Consider the following 6,456-nt stretch of genomic DNA (forward strand, 5'->3'; position numbering starts at 1 on the left):
CACAACAGACACTAGTATGGCAATATGTAAATCAATGGATGTGTAACTGATGTGATTCTGCAATCTGTGTATGGGGTGAATGTGGGAGTTCATAACCCACTTGAATCAAAGTGTGGAATATGATATGTCAAGAAATTTGTAATGTTTTGAACAACCAACAATAAAAATTAAAAAAAAAATATTTCTCACGAACTTAGATATGAAATTCCTCAGCAAAACACTGGTAAATCACATCCAGTAATGTTTGCTGGAAATTCAGCAAGAGTTTAGGTTTTAGGTACTTTTTCCACACAGAAAAGATGATTGTGAGACGTCTAGGTACGTCAACTTGCTTGGCTGCAGCGATCTCTTCACATTGTGTTTTATACCCTAAATGTACACCCTACCCCTATGACCAGGTAGGATTCGTTCCAGAAGGCAAGGCTGGATGGTATCCAGACATCAGTGAGTAGAATCCATCATAGCCTCAGGCTCCTAAGGGAAAAAATCCTACGGTCATAATGATACAGAAGAGCATCAGGCTAAACCCAAAGCCAAGTCCTGGTTACAAACTCTGCAAACTAAGGCCAGAGGAAACTCCTCTAGTTGATCAGCTGCATCAAACTTACTTGCAAAAGACTGAATGCTTTCCCCTGTGGCTGAGGAAAAGGCAAAGATGTAGCAGAGGAGACTGTCTCAGCAGCACACTATGGAGGTTCCGACCACTGCAATAAGGCAAGAAAAAGTAAAGGGCTCGCAGCCAGGAGGGAAGGGTCAGACTACTGTAGTGACAGGCGGCCTCCACAGGAGTTCCGCCAAGTCCTTAAGAGGCCTGAACCAGTAAGTGATGTCAGCAGGTCGCGGCATAACAGACCAACACATGAAACACAAAGTGAGAACTGCTACAGGAACCGGGTCATTTGAGTGATTTGTATTTTATCAATCACAGGGTGACTTCCAGGCACTCAAAGTCGAGAGGCTTGTGTGTGTTTTATTCAGTCTTCGGACAAAGCTGTTTCAAACTGACCTGATTATTGACGAAACGTCAGAGCTCCCACCTCCAGTTTTGGGACTTGTTTGTTCCCTGCCTCAAATTATGAGACCCTAAATAAGGGGCTTGGCCATGGGATGTCAGAGCTGAGCCCCCAGGTCTGTCCAGTGTGGTGTCTCTATTGCAATCATTAATAAGAGATATTGAGATGAAATCTAGTTTTAGTACAATAAAGATTTTTAATATCATTGTTCTCTGACACAATTAAATGTGTTCAATTCTTTAATGCTGTGGAAGTTGCTTAGTACCGAAATTTCCTTCCCACTTTCCATCATATTTAGTATTTTATTTAGTGAGATGAAACACCATATTTTTCTGGCACAATGCACAAATTTGATGTTTTCTCTATACTTTCATGAGAAAGAGTGGTCATCCTCAGTGAAGATAATTAAGAAAATAAACTAAAAAAATTATTGCAATTATGTTTGGAATAAAAAACAGTCATTTATGTGTCTTTTAAGTGAAAACTATTTATTTAAAAGATTAATAGGTAGTGGTTAAGAGACAAATAATGTCTTTAATAAGACATTGAAAAATGTGTTTCCAAGCCAGGCATGGTGGCGCATGCCCCTAATCCCAGTGGCTTGGGAGGCTGAGGCAGGAAGATAGAAAGTTGGAAGCCAGCCTCAGCAACTTAGGGAGACTCTGGCTCAAAAAAAAAATTAAAAGGATTAGGAATCTGGCTCAGCAACCCTGGGTTCAATCTCTGGTACCAATAAATAAACAAACAAACAAACAAATAAATAAATAAATAAATGTGCTTCCAATACTATTTTCCCTAGATATAGGTAATGTTTAAGGCACAGAAAAATGTCATTTAATATTTAAAAAAAAATCCAGCCTGAGTGCTGTCCTGTGAATGGGCCTAGAGGGGTAACATCAAAGGAGCCCCCGGTCCACCCACAAGGCTGTGCTGCAGCATGGTTGTCTTCTCGCTCCCTCCTGGCAGTCCCTCTGGCCACCCTGGCTCCGGTCAGTGCGTCCCTTGCTGGCAGGATGGCCCATGCCAGCTGGGTCTTCTGAGGCTTCCCTGGGGTCTCCCAGGTCCGGGTCATCCCGGCTTCACACCACTCCCCACTCTCTTCTCACGGTTGCCAGTCGGGAGACTTGAAGACCCAGGAAGACGACATTCGGTTCCCACCCAGGGGTCATGATGACAGGGATTCCCCAGGCATTGAGGGGATTGGGCTCTCCGAAGGGATGAGCTTGGACACCCTCTGTTCCTGGTGCACCCTTCCCTGCAGGGGATGGGCAGCTCATGCCCATGAAGACAACCCCCACTCTAAGATCCAGGCTTTTGCAGGCCAGCTCAGAGATGCTGTCTTCAGAAAATCATGTGGCAGTGCTCAGAGCTACTCTGAGAGAATGCAGTTGCTGTCCAAGGTCCTCAGAAACTAAATTGCTACACTTGAAGCTGCTCATTGTCTTTTAAACTATGAAGTATAATGTGCTTTGACCATTTGCAGAGACAGAAATGAAGGCATTAATACCCATAAATGCACTTCACCCTCTGAAGTCTGACCTAACAGGAGGTGCCCTGCACCCTCTCATCAGGTAACCTTTCTAATGCACAGCTCTGAAGAAGTAAGGATTGGGTGAGAATGAATGAAATGCCAGGAATTCATTCTGCATAGGCAATTGCTCGGTAGGTATAGAATGTACATAGGCTTATATTCATATAAAACTTAAGATACATTATTTTAATAATTGCTGAACTAAAGAATAAGCCAATGTGACGTATATTACTATAATTTGTCTCTTATAAAGTATTTCATGAACATGACTTTATGAAGATTACACTATCTTAATGAATCATAATTTGTGGTCCAAAGATAGACGTTCCTTGAATTGAATCCTATTTCTCACTTAGTCAACCAACTAACATTTTCTTGAACAACAACTCACCATGTGAAGCACTGGATGCAAAGGAATGTGAACCTGATCCTTGTCCTCAAGGAACAAGCAGTTTTAAGGAAGAAGTAAAATGAGACAAGTTCACAAAAATAACAAAGGTCTTGTAAGAATTAAGAGAGAGAAACCCTACTGAGCAGCAAAGTACCAAAGAACTCCCTGGGAGCTCCCGTGTTAAACCCTGAAGACCCCCAGTGTCGCCTTCCTGTTCCCTTTGACACTGCCGCTCTGGTCTCCGCCACTGTGATGCAGCTACCCAGTGCCAGGGTCGTGGCGTCTGACTCTTGGAAAGGGGTGAATCTTCCTTCCACCTCATGGGAAAAGGCCATTGGTATCCAGTGTTGGCAAAGTCACAGAGGAAGACCGGGAGGAGGGTAGCCCACTGCCGCGGCTGACGGCGTCTCTCCTGTGCGTCCTTGAACACCCCCCACAGCCACGCACCACTCCATTAACGCACAGTGTAAAGACTTGGCAAACTTGTTACGTTGCCTGCACTTGGGTCGCTGTGGGAGTGGAAATCCAGGCTGCAGCGTGGGGTGCCCAACTCACAAGGTGGGAGGGGCCCGGGAATCCGGGTTTTTCATCCCTACAAGGTGGTCCATGGCCGATCTTCTGAGAACCGCTGTCAGAGGGACCTCTGGCCTTCCAGTTGGGTCAGCACATCATAAGCACCTGGCTCTTCGTTCCGGACGTCTCTTCTCCTTTGAAGACGGTGCTCTGCACATTCGGCTTTCCTGAGGCGGGGACGATGCAGGAGTTGAAGGTTAGACAGTGGGTAAGTCACCCCCAGGAGCCCCAGTGGAAATGCAGAACCTCGCTGCCATCAGAGCAATAGCAAAGCTGGCAAGACCCATCCAAACCATTTTTTTTTTCCTTTGTAACTGTGAAATTAACCAGATTTCCAGCAGTTTAGGGAACCTAGGTCAAGAAAAGCAGCCGAGGCTGGGGTGAGGCTTCTGACCACCTGGCCCCACTCTCCGCTCCCTAACCTGGTGGCCTCTCTGGGCTCCACAGCGGTCGGGTGTGGGGGGGGGCCGCCCTGTTGGGTCCCTGGGAGACTCACCTCTGCCTGTTTCCTTTTGGCCTCAGCCAGTCCTAACTGCTTCTCCCCAGGGTGTGGTCACGTGTTTCAGTGTCCTCGCTGCCTGAGACAAGGGTGAGAGTCAGACAGCTGCAGGACCACCCAGGACGCCCTGAGGAAGGCTGGGGAAGGAGCAGCTGCTGGGGTTGGTGTGGCTGGTCCTTCAGCCATGTGTTGGGATCTGGGTCTCCAGGTGGCAGCGTCAAGAGGGGAGCCCCCTGCAAGTGACGGGGCCAGTGGAGGCACCACCAGGGGAGGGATTAAGCAGCTCTGTGGGATCCAGGTCGGCTCTGAGGGTGAGTTTTCACAAAACAGGGAGCCTGGCCCTCCCTGCCCTTGGGCTTCCTAACTCGCCTGTGATTGCTGTCACATGCAGTCCCCATCTGTTTGTCAGGATGTGATGGGTGGGAGGAACCCCCCACCCCCCAAGCAGGTGCCATGCCGCTTGGACTTTCAGCCTCCACAGCTGTGAGCTAAATAAAACCTCTTTTATTTATAAGTTACCCAGCCTCTGGCATTCGGTTGTAAGAATGAAAAATACTACAGATGTCCATAGGGATTTTGAAAAGCTCTGGCATCCCTGGGAATCTAGAAGGCCGTATGCGTGTGTAGGGCTGTGTGTACGCACAGGGCTTTGTACATCCTCAGAAAAAATCCTGAGAAAGTCCTGCGCTCTCACTTGTCCCGACCTTGAGGCTCAGAACACAGAGGCCAGGAAGGCTGAGGCAGGGCTTAACTGACCTGGCTGCCTGTTGAAGGTGTGACCTTCTGTGACATTCACACAGAGCTTTGGGACAACACTGAAGATTTATTGGTCCCAGGTGTCTAAGGAAATCTCAGTCAAATCTGTAGCCAACCACTCGCTGGATCAAATGGAGACTTCTCTGGTGACACCTGTCACAGATACGGGCTTTGCAGGACTAAGAGAAATCCAGCACAAAGCTACAGCCCAAGCAATGCGCATCACGACCCTGGGAGGGAGGTTGGGGTCCAGGGTCGCCACATCGTGTTATTTGAAATGTCCAATTTTCAGGAGGAAAACGTGAGACAAAAGAGGAAACAGTAGTGTATGATCCCCACACGGGAAATAACCCGGGGACTGTCCCCGGGGAAGGCCACGTGCGGCTGACCAGACCACGGTGGTGCTGGGGTTGGAGGCAGAGGCTTGCTGTGCTGCCCAGGTGGCCGGCGCTCCTGGCTCCAGCCACCCTCCATGGGCCCGTGGGCAGCTGGGCAGCGCACAGGTGTGCTCCTGTGTGGGCACGCAGAGGCTCTGACCCAGCCACGGTGAAGGTGTTCACGGGGCTGAGGGAAGCCAAGCGGCCAGCCTAGAGGGGTGTGTGACGGGTGGGTCACAGGAGGATGCTGTGAAGGGTCGACGTGACCACAATGAACGCATGGCACCCAGGTTGGCAAGCCCGGGCATGAAGCTGGCGGTCCCACCGGGTGGCTTGACAGCAGATGTGAGCATGGAGGAAAGAATCAGCCAGCTTGGGAGGGGTCAGCTGAGGGAGGGAAGAAAGAGGAGCGCAGCGCATGGGCAGCCCTCCACGGTCCCCGGTCCCCGAGGCAGCCTCACGGTCTGTGCGGAGCTGGAGGGACTGGCGGGAAAGTCACGCACGAGGAGGAAGAGCATCTCTCTCCATTAGGATTGCCTGCTGGTTCTCCCGTCCCGCTCCTCACGTCACCAGCCAGTGCCCAGCAAGAGCGCTGCTCTCCACGTGCCTCCGTGGTCCCGGAGGGCTGGCCTGATGTTGATTTAGAAAGGACAGCTGTGTGCTAGGACGCACGGCCTTTGCCTGCATTAGACCTGAGCAAACAGCCCAGGACCCTCGGGAAGGCACCTCTGCCCTTGGATGGTCACCCACCACATAGCACCGATGTTCTGCGGAGGAGATCTTCCTGCCTGAAAAGATCTTTAAATCTGCAATTTCCTCCTGCAAGGAAGGACCGGGGAAATTTGCTTCTTGGTTGAGTTGAGTTTCTTCTGAATATTGCTTCAGCTGATATTTTTAGATGTTTCGAAAAGGATGATTTCAAAATAAGTCAGAATCCTGTGTGTTCGGGTCATAAAAATATTTTAATTTGCTAAGCAAACAATTAATACCTTTCCTGTCTCGGCTTCACCACAACATGGACATGTCTCCTATTTCACAGCCACAGCTCTCTGAAGAGTCAGACTCAGGCCGACTGCCATCCACCCTAACTCAGGAGACGCGAGGCATGCTCAATGCTGGTTCAGTTGCTCTTGTTGCAAGACGCGGAGACACCACACTGCAAAATGCAAGGACAAACCTCCTTCAGGATCGCTGTGAGGTCACAGGAGCTAACGGATGTCCCAGAGTGCTGTCAGGTGTTAAGTGCTGTTTGAATGTCACTGCCATCATCGTGGTCATCGACATCGTCACCTTAGTCCTTAGTGATGCTCCCATAC

The sequence above is a fragment of the Marmota marmota genome, unplaced genomic scaffold (genome assembly GCF_001458135.2).
Source record: "Marmota marmota marmota unplaced genomic scaffold, marMar, whole genome shotgun sequence".
Lineage (NCBI taxonomy): Eukaryota > Metazoa > Chordata > Mammalia > Rodentia > Sciuridae > Marmota > Marmota marmota.